This window comes from Pipistrellus hanaki, assembly GCF_964339955.1.
Source record: "Pipistrellus hanaki genome assembly, chromosome: 17".
In the NCBI taxonomy this organism is placed as follows: Eukaryota; Metazoa; Chordata; class Mammalia; order Chiroptera; family Vespertilionidae; genus Pipistrellus; species Pipistrellus hanaki.
This window is the reverse complement of record NC_140519.1, coordinates 48,782,846-48,792,673: the sequence shown is the minus strand read 5'-3', so window position 1 is coordinate 48,792,673 and position 9,828 is coordinate 48,782,846. Positions and strand designations below refer to the sequence as shown.

The 9,828-nt window shown below is 53.3% G+C and overlaps 1 protein-coding gene across 21 annotated transcripts in view; it reads left to right on the top strand.

Annotated features, from left to right (window-relative positions):
- Window positions 1-541: 541 nt before the first annotated feature.
- Window positions 542-9,828, top strand: part of PTK2 (protein tyrosine kinase 2) — a gene marked incomplete at its 3' end in the record, with an annotated part of 100,853 nt that continues 91,566 nt past the window's right edge. For 8 of the 21 annotated variants that reach the window (XM_084864643.1, XM_084864662.1, XM_084864650.1 and 5 more), the window contains exon 1: window positions 626-761. Of the gene's footprint in view, window positions 762-9,828 lie in introns of all 21 variants that reach the window. The other 13 variants (XM_084864663.1, XM_084864647.1, XM_084864648.1 and 10 more) reach the window with 8 other exon arrangements.

Below are 9,828 nucleotides of genomic sequence, written 5' to 3'. Positions count from 1 at the left end.
ACGGGGCCATGGCCGCCCACCTGGTTCACAAGCCCCTTCAGGACTGTCCCAAGAGCAATCTCAGCAAGGCCCACACCAGCCGCGAGGCCGCGGACACACGCGCCCAGCCCCAGCTCCCCTCTGCGAAGGGCACCTCACTGCCCAGGGCGGGCGCGAAGCCTGGGGAGGTCGGAACCGGGCCCACAGCCACGCCCGGCGCGGGCGGTTCCGACTCTGGGGCGGGACTGTTGGGTCGCCGACCAGGGCGTCCAGAGCCGCCGCGTTTGCGGTTTGAGGACAGCGAGTTGTCCCACCCGCCGGCCCGGAGGCCCCCACGGCGGCCCCCGGACGTCCGCAAGGCCGGCGCCCCCTCCCGCCCGGCGAGGCTTCCCCGGCCGCAGCCCCGCCCCTAGGCCCCGCCCCCTCGGCCCCCGGCCCTCCGGCAGCCCCGGCCCGGCGTCCCCCGCGCGACCTCGGAGAGCAGCCCGGCGGCGCCCTGCGCATGCGCCTCCCGCGGCGCGCAGGCCCTGTCCTGCAGGAGGCGGAAGCGCGGGGCGCCGACACGCGTAGTGGAGCGGGGCGCGCGCCTCCGCCGGCGCCGCGCACGCGCAGCACGGCCCCGAGGGCGCGAGCCCGCCGCCGCCGCCGCCGCCGCCGCCGCCGGGCCGGGACCGCTGAGCGCCCGCGGCGTGAGGCGTGGGAGGGAGCGCGGCCAGGGCGCCCGCGGCGCCGCCCCGTTGTTGTCGGTCTTCGCCTCCCCGCGCCGAGCGCGGTCCGAGTGAGTGAGTGCGGGGCCGGGCCGGGCCGGGGCGCGGGCGGGCCGCTCCCGGGGCGGGTGGTTGGCAGGGCCGCGGCCCGAGGGCGGAGGGCCGAGCGGGGCCGGACCGACCAGTCCCGGAGGCGGATGCGGCGGAGGCCGGCTCCTCCCGCGCTGCCCTCCGCCGCCGCCGCCGCCGCTCCGGGGGCTGGGGCCGGGGAGGCCGCGGGCTGAGGAGACGGGGGCGCCGGCCGGCCGGGCGGTGGGGACGCCGGGGACCTGAGGAGGCCGGGCTCGCGGAGCACTGAGGCCGGGGCGGCGGGGGGACGGGGACGGGGACGGGGAGGCCGGGCTCGCGGAGCACTGAGGCCGGGCGGCGGGGGGCCGGGGCCGGGGCCGGGGGGCCGGGCGGTGGGACGCGGGGGCTCCGGGGAGGCGGAGGGGCCGGGGCCGGGGCCGGGGCCGGGGCCGGGGCCGGGGCCGGGGCCGGGGGCGCCTCACAAAAGGGGAGAGGAAGGAGGGGGGAGCGGAGCCCCGCGGGGCCGCCGGGGACCGGGATGGAGACTCGCCCCGGGGCCTCTCCGGAGCCTGGCGCCCGCGGAGGGCGGGGGAGTGTCCGTCCGTCCGAGCGGGGCCGCGGGCGGGTGACCTCGGGGCCGGGCTCCATCCCCGCCGCCGGCGCCCAGCGCCCCGCGGCCCCGCGGCCCCCGCTTCCTCCCCGCGGCCCGCCCCGCCGGCCGGGCACCGCGCCGCCCCCGGCCCTGCCTCCCCGCTTTGTCGGAGGCGGCCGGGTGTGGGGGTTTGCAGGATTTTGTAGCGAACCCGCTCGCGGTGCCTTTCCCTTCGGAGCCATTTCAGCGGCCCGGTCGGGGGGCCTGGGCCGCGGGGGCGGAGGCCCGGGACACTGTGGGGGCGCCGGGCCGGCCGGGCGGGGGCGTCGGTGCGGGCGGCGCCGTCCTCGCTGTTTCCTCGCAAGGTGAGTCCGTCCGCGGCCGGACACAGGCCGCGCTCCCGGGAACGGCCCGCGGAGCCTCACCCTTCGCGTGTGGGGAATGGGAGTGAGACCAGCCTCTCTCTCCCCCCTCGGAAGCGACCCGGCGGGGCCCTCCGGTCGGTCGTCCCGCCTCGTGCGAGGGGCGTGCGGGGAGGGAGGGGCCGGAGACCCCGCGCCGCCGCCGGTGCTTCCGTGCCGGGCGCCCTCGGCTGCGCCGTCGGCTGTGTGGGGTGCGATGCCGAGTGTCGTGGTCGCACCCGGGCCCGCGTCCAGGAAGCGGGCGTCTCAGTGCCTCCGGGAGCTCCTGTTGGAGGTGTGCGCCCCGCCTGGAGGGGACCCGCAGAGCCCATTGTTCGTCCCCAGTGCTGCACACCGGCCAGCCGGGTCTCAGAGCCTCCTCTGAGCACCTCTGGGCACTGCCAAGCAGCCAGCCTCCGAGTGAGCACCGGGAGGCCGGACAAAGCGTGCTCCCTGCCGGGCCGCCCGCACCGGTGCCCGGTGGCAGAGTGAGGAGCGCAGGCAGCATAAGACACTGCACCCCAAAATTAGCGTCCCTGGTTTGGCAGATAGCGGGGTTCCGGGAGGAGGTGTGACTTGAGCCTCTTCTGGGACTGGCACCCACGGAGGGTGAGTGAGTGTCGGATCAGGAGTGGAGCTCCGTGGACGCAGGCGCGATGAAGGGTCTGTGGGGAGGGGGCTCCGAGCAGCCTGAGGATCAAGATGTTTGTAACGTTGTTTCTGCACTCCAGGCCCAGTGTTGGGAGTTACAGAATTCAGTGTCCCAGTTCTCAAAACTAGTCAGGTCATTTTCGTTTTAGGAAGTGGGAGAAATTGTTTAAATAACAAAATTGTATTGTTAAAGTTACTTCCTTTAAAATAGGTGATTAGCTTCCTCAGAAGAAATTATTATACTAATTTACATATGTGGTGTGTGTGTGTGCATGTATGTATGTACATACACTGTGACATAGTAAAAATAACTGAAAATTACTATCCTTTCTTTGATGTTATTTGGATAAGAGAAATAGGATCTTAGTTCCTATCTCTATTAAACTCTATAAAATACTATGAAAACCTTTTTTCGTATATTTTAAAATTTATTGATTTTGACAAAATAATTAAAAATTGTCATTAGAGCAATAAAAGATTAGATTTAAAGTGTTAATATATTATGTAAATCTAACTTTTGAATAAATATTTGCAGTTAAGACATTTTCAGCTATACTAAATCTTGTTTTAAATTTCAATAGCATTGAAAGTTGTTATATTTGTGAAATGAATTTTTTTGTTAAAAATGATAAAAGCTTATTTCTGTAGTACTTTATCTTAAAAGCTTGTTTAAAAACATTTTGTCATTATTGTTTCCCCTTACAAAAGCCCTAAATAATTAGCAAAAAATTGCTGTGAAGGTCTTTGAGACTTTTTACTGGTATTTCATGTTTCTGATTATAAAACAGCAGAGAAGCCCCCTCTTTTCCTGTCTGTAATAATTGGATTGCTTTTTTACTAGGTCCTCTGATGAAAATAAATCCAGATAAGCATATATATAGTTCAACTTTGAGTTTAAAAAAAATTTTAGCACATGCTGTTAATTATCGTCTGATTTCTGTCAACACTATTGACCTGGTTTGTAGACAGAAGGAGGAAATAGATGCTTTGCCCACGTGGCACCATTTCCACCCTTTAGCAGCTGGAAGCCTCGGGAAAATCCCGGTAGCACCAGCACAGCCTTCACCGGTTTTAAACATGAAGGTGTTTCCCCACAGACTTGTATTTAATTAGCGTAATTCTACCTAAACTTCATGTACATTGCCATTTACTGTAAACCCTTCTCAGAACCAGAAAAATGACCCAAGTTAATACATTTGAACATTATCCAATGCCAGGGGAACGCATGCGACATGACTGAGTGGGAGGCAGGCTGTTGGTAGGGCCACTGCCTCCGTACAGGTGCTCCATCTGGGAGAGGCTCCGCTCGGTAAGGAAGGGACATGGTTAAGCACCGCGGGCAGACCTGAGCGGGCGCTCTGATGCTTCCTCTCCTTTCCTCCTCCCAAGGACTAGAGCTGTCGGGCTGTCCACATCCTCATTTTGTAGGTGAAACACTGAGTTTGGAGTTAGAGTAGCTCACCCTCGGTCTTTCTACCCCAAAGCGGTGGGTCCTCCTTGGCCAGGCCTGAGGGGCTGACGAGAGCCCGCTCCTGACGGGAGAAGAAGCAGACTTAACCCAGCCTCTGACGGAGGAGGAGGAGTGTGCAGCATGACTGTGTCTGGGAAGGTTGGAACTTGTGTTTTCTGTTTGAATCAGATACTTTCAGAACATGAGTTCTGATATGGCTAACATAGTGTTGGCAAACACTGTAATGAAATACCAAATGGTCTAGTTATTTAAAATGAGAATCTGTTAAAAACGGGCAGTGCCTTGTGCAGTGAGGGATGCTTATTTGTCAGTGGATGTGCCTTAGTGACTTCTGATTGATGGAGTTCTGTCATTGGTGACTTCGGGGGTTAGTGTTGCTTATAATACAGTTTTGTGGGAAGCAAGGAGTAACAGAAGGGAAAAGCAACTGCCAGTGTCTCACAAATAAGCTCTGCAGTACTAGTGTGTCTCACCTGTAACACTGCTGCTCTAAAAACGTCTGTGTGACTGTCATTCTCACCAGCTTAGAGTTTCCATCCTGCTTTTACCAGCTGACACACTCTCTACTCCTTTATTTGGCGCCAATGGACCAAAACCAAGGCTTAGAAGAACCTACAAAGTGGTGCCTGCGGGCTGTCTGTGCCCAGCACCTCCTGCCTTCACGTTCTAGACTAGGGGTGTCGAACTCAATCAGAGAAGGGGCCAAAATCTAAAATCCAGCCTAAATCGCAGGCCGAATGGTTTACTGAACAGTCATAAACTGACAATGTCATAAACTGACAGCGGAGTGCAGTGATGACAGCGTGGTGCGGGCCACATTGCAAGGCCTGGCGGGCTGGATTTGGCCCGAGGGCCTTGTGTTTGACACATGTGTTCTAGACTAACAGTCCTGCCACCTGGTGGCTTGGATTCTGCTGTGAACTTTGGGTGCATGTTGTGTCTACTCATGACCTTGTCTTTGCTGCACTGGAGATTCCACGATTTACAGAACATATTTTCAGTGGATGGTGTATCTTCCCGTCAGAGTTTAAGCACCATGAGGGTGGCACTTTGGTTCACATGCTATTGCACGTCCAGCGTCTGACCAAACACTGCCTGTTGGAGAACTGCGCTGCGCTAGCAGGCTGCTGCCTGGGGTGCCTTGGTGAAGACCCTCATTCATAGACCACATCAGCCTGGATTCCAGGGAAGGACTTTGAACCCCCATTCAAAATGAACAATTTTATTTATTTATTTATTTATTTTTTAAATATATTTTATTGATTTTTCACAGAGAAGAAGAGAGAGGGATAGAGAGTTAGAAACATCGATGAGAGAGAATCATCGATCAGCTGCCTCTTGCACACCCTCCACTGGGGATGTGCCCGCAACCAAGGTACATGCCCTTGCCCGGAATCGAACCCGGGACCTTTCAGTCCGCAGGCTGACGCTCTATCCACTGAGCCAAACCGGTCCTGGCCAAAATGAACAATTTTAAATGAACGGTTTTACATGGCAATAGTTTGTGTGACTCTTGGATTTGTGGCTTTTGGTTAATGGCAGGAGAGTGTGTATGGGTGAGTGCCTAAGGCACGTGTTCCCTTGGTAGTTTTGTTTTGGAGCTGAAAATTGGCTAGCTTCTACTAGAGGCAGATTATGACTAATGGAGGTGTGGTGTGAATTGCTTCTCTGCCTAGCCTTAAATTCATATCTATCTTGAATACATTTTGTTTAGCCTTTTGTTCTTTCCTTTTTTCCTAAGAAAAAGGCTAAATAAAAGTTTCACGGTACAAGTTGGGATTGGTGATGTGCCTGTCCCAGATGCAGAATCAGGTGTACCTACTGGCAGATAGAAGGCATGAGTTCAGGGACAAGGACCTTATGTAATCCTTTCCAGATCGTGGGACCCACCGCTTCCTGGTCTCCTAGCACAGGTGGTGGTCAGGGCGCTGGCTGATTGAAGAGCCTCCCGCTGGCCCTGAGGGAGCCAGCCTCCAGGAAATGATGTGGTGTGGGCTTTGTGGGAAGGCGTGTCTCTACCAGGTGAGAGTTGTTACAAAGGTAGAGAAGAAGAGTTAGGGATAGGCAGATGGAATTAACTGGAATCCCCAGTGAGAAGGGGTTTCCACCTAAATCCCCCCCTTCTGCCCACACACCCCATCATCAAACTTTCAGTCAACTGCTCAGCTCTGTGAAGGGGAAAGAGAAAGAGCCTTCTGGAACAGTGTCTTTCTTAAAATTGGTCAAATGAAATTAAAGTTAGAGTTTGGTCCGTTGCAGCTGTGACCCCATGAGATGTGCTTCAGGTGCCTGGCCCAGAGGAGCTGCTCAGAGAAGGCCAGCCGTGATTCTCCTTGGGGTGGGAGGTGGGGGAGGGCGCCGCTGACCTGCTGACCTGCTGCTCTGCTGCTTCCTTCCGCAGTCCTCCTGGCTCCCGGGCCTTTGCTCCCCACCGGCCAGTGGTTTCTGTATTATCACCACTCTGGGGTTTTAATAGCCTTTTCCTGGTTAGAATGAGGTTGCATGTCTTTTTGTACATTTGCTGGCTATTCACTGTTTCACCAAGTGGCCATATTTTTCTATTTAAAAATTGATATGGACTTCTTTATTCAGGAGTCTTTTGCTAAATATTTTGCCACTGTCTCTTCCCACTTTGTCATATGCAGTGTTACTGACTCAGTGTTTCTGTTGTTAATCCTCACCTGAGGATAGTTTTGCATGATTTTTAGGGAAAGTGAAACAGAGGGGATAGAGAAACATTGATGTGAGAGAGACAATTAATTGGTTGCCTCTCCCACACACCCTGACCAGGGCCGGGATTGAGCCTGCAACCCAGGTATGTGCCCTTGACAGGAATTAACCACTGGACCCTTCAATCCCCTTTCTGATGCTCGATCCACTGAGCCAGACCAGGCAGGGCTTGTTTTGTGTGTGTGTGTGTGTTTGAATAAAAGTTCTTAAGTCTTATCAGTCTTCTCCTTTATAGTTGGTGCTTTTCGTGTCTTTCCCTACCCTAATGCCATGAATTAATGCCTCTGTTATATTCTAAATGCTTCATGGTTTTTCCTTTCTCCTTTAACTGTATAATTCTCTTGGATTGATTTTGGTGTATAGTATGAAAAAGGATCAGTTTCATTAACGTGCGATATGGTTAGTCTTTTAAATTTTAGCCATTGTAACAGATGTCTAATGGTATTTCATTGTGGTTTTAATTTACATTCCCCAAATGCCTAATAATGTTATGTAAGTATCTTTTCATATGCTTATTTGCCATCCCTAATATCTTTGGTGTTCAAATATTTTACCCATTAAAAATTTTCCCCCTTAGTTGTGCATTCTTTATATATTCTGTTTCAAGGCCTTTATCAGATACGAGCAGTGCTTTTATCCTAGGCTGTGGCTTGTTTTTTCACCCTCTTAACAGTTTCCTGAAGGGCAGAAGTTACTTTTTGATGATGTCCTGTTTATCAATTTGTTTTATGGGTTGTGCTTTTTTGGTGTCATATTTAAGAAATCTTTGCCTAATTTTGGTCACAAAGATTTTCTCCCATTTCCCCCGTAGAAGATTTGTAGCTTTAGTTTTCACCAGGAGGCCTCTGATTCATTTTGAGATCATCTTGACTTGTGGTGTGGCACGTGGACCCACGTTGTTTAAGGCGTAGACTGTAGAAGGTGGCGCCCTCCGGAGAGCGTTTGCTTTTGCGTCACCCAGTCTGCGATCACCAGAAGCCAGGGTCCAGGCTTGAGGGTCTGTGCCCGCCCAGAGCTGTAATTCCACTAGAGGGGCTGACTGCTGGCCATGCCCACCTGAGCGGGTAGCCAGGGCCCAGCTCATTGAGGTCTGGTCAGACACTCGGGGACCCAGCCTTTGATGTCTGTCTTTCCCGCACTATTGTGGAAAGGAAAGTTGAAAATTTCAGAACTGGCAAACGACTCAGGGCAAAGGTGGTTTCTCTGCTGGTTTATATCTGGGTTCCTGATTTCACTTTAATTTTGTCCCGGGATTTCCTTGTTGTGTCGTTAGTTTCTAATTGCTTTTAAGATTAAAATATTCCATCCATCTTTTTAAGTCCTTTTTCAGACAATATAGTCTTTTTCAAATAATATAATCTGCTGTTAGGAATCAAGGAAACTTTTCATTTCTACTCCAGTGTCTACCATCAAACTTGGCACTGCCATCTCTCCTGTAGTTGCCACTAGCCAAATGTGCTGTTAAAATTAAGTGGAATTACGTTTAAAGTTCTATTCCACAGTCACACTAGCCCCATTTCAAGTGCTCTGTCCCCACAGGTGGCTAGTGGCTGCTCCCTGGGACACTGCAGACACAGCATTGCATCATTGCACAGAATCCTATTGGACACACTGGCTACAGTGAGAATGGCACGGGACTGGCCGTGGGCACTGGGCTGCCTTGAGAACCAGGAGTACAGGTGTCTGTTGTGTAAAGTTTGACTTTCCTGCAGTCTGCCTGCGGCTAGCACAGGTGATTGAGCCCCTTTATAAGCATGTCCTCGTGAACCCTCCCTGTGAGGTGCGTGGGGTTCTCAGACTGGGCAGGTGGTGCACTGAGTAGAAACCATGAGTACTGAGAGTTAGCTTCCAAACAGCTGCCAATGTCACTGAGAGTTCCTGAACATACTAATGATGTGTGGACTTGAATCCCTGCCCTTGGGGGTTGCTGTCTAGTAAATAGGCAATTACCACACCATGTTCAAGTGCTTTACCAAGCTGCAGGGGACTGCTGGGCTTACAGGGGACTACACCCTCTGGAAGGTCAGTAGGAGCTAGCCTGGGGGGAAGGGGAAAGATGGGAGCAGTGTCCTAGGCAGAGGAAGAGCACAGGCCAAGATAGATGGTGGTGGGAACGTGCAGATGGTTTACTGCACCACCAATGAGCCTCTTGTATCAACAGGGCAGAGCCGAAACTGGTTTGGCTCAGTGGATAGAGCGTCGGCTTGCAGACTGAAAGGTCCCAGGTTCGATTCCGGTCAAGGGCATGTACCTTGGTTGCGGGCACATCCCCAGTGGAGGGGCGTGCAGGAGGCAGGCAGCTGATCAATGATTCTCTCTCATTGATGTTTCTAACTCTCTATCTCTCTCTCTTCCTCTCTGTAAAAAAATCAATAAAATATACTTAAAAAAAAAAAAAAAAAAAAAAAAAAAAGAACAGGGCAGAAATCACAGATAGAAGAAAATGCCAGGAGTGGAAAACCTGAAATGGTGCTCCACCCACTCCCGCAGGCATCCCGCTAATTGGAGAGAAGGTTGTAGGATTAGGGAGGCTGGGAACCTCTTTGCAGCCCCGGAGCTCCAGTTCGAGAGTGCTTGCAGGTAGGACCAGGGCCATGTGGACCAGGGCCATGCGAAAGCAGCCCCGCTTGCGCTGTCCCCCTCTGCCAGCTTTCCATGCTGTGGATGGGCCCTGGCATTTACTGGGCACAATTCTAGCCTTTTTGTCAAACTTTTTGTTTTGTGAATCCTCACCTGAATGTACTTTTTCCATTGCTTTTTCAGAGAGAGTGGAAGGGAGGGAAGGAAGGATGTGGAGAGAGAGAGAAAAAGAGAGAGAGAGAAACATAGGTGTGAGAAAGACGCATTTATTGGTTGCCTTCTGCACCCACCCTGACCTGAGGTGGGGAGCAAACACGCAACCTAGGTACATATTTTAAAAAAATATATATATTTTATTGACTTTTTACAGAGAGGAAGAGAGAGGGATAGAGAGCTAGAAACATCGATGAGAGAGAAACATCGATCAGCTGCTTCTTGCACACCCCCTACTGGGGATGTGCCCGCAACCAAGGTACATGCCCTTGACTGGAATCGAACCTGGGACCTTTCAGTCCACAGACCATCGGTCTATCCACTGAGCCAAACCAGTTTCGGCTAGGTACATATTCTTGACTTGGAATTGAACCCTCAACCCTTTTGGTGCTTGGGGCAACGCTCCAGCCATTGAGCACACCAGCCAGGGCTTGT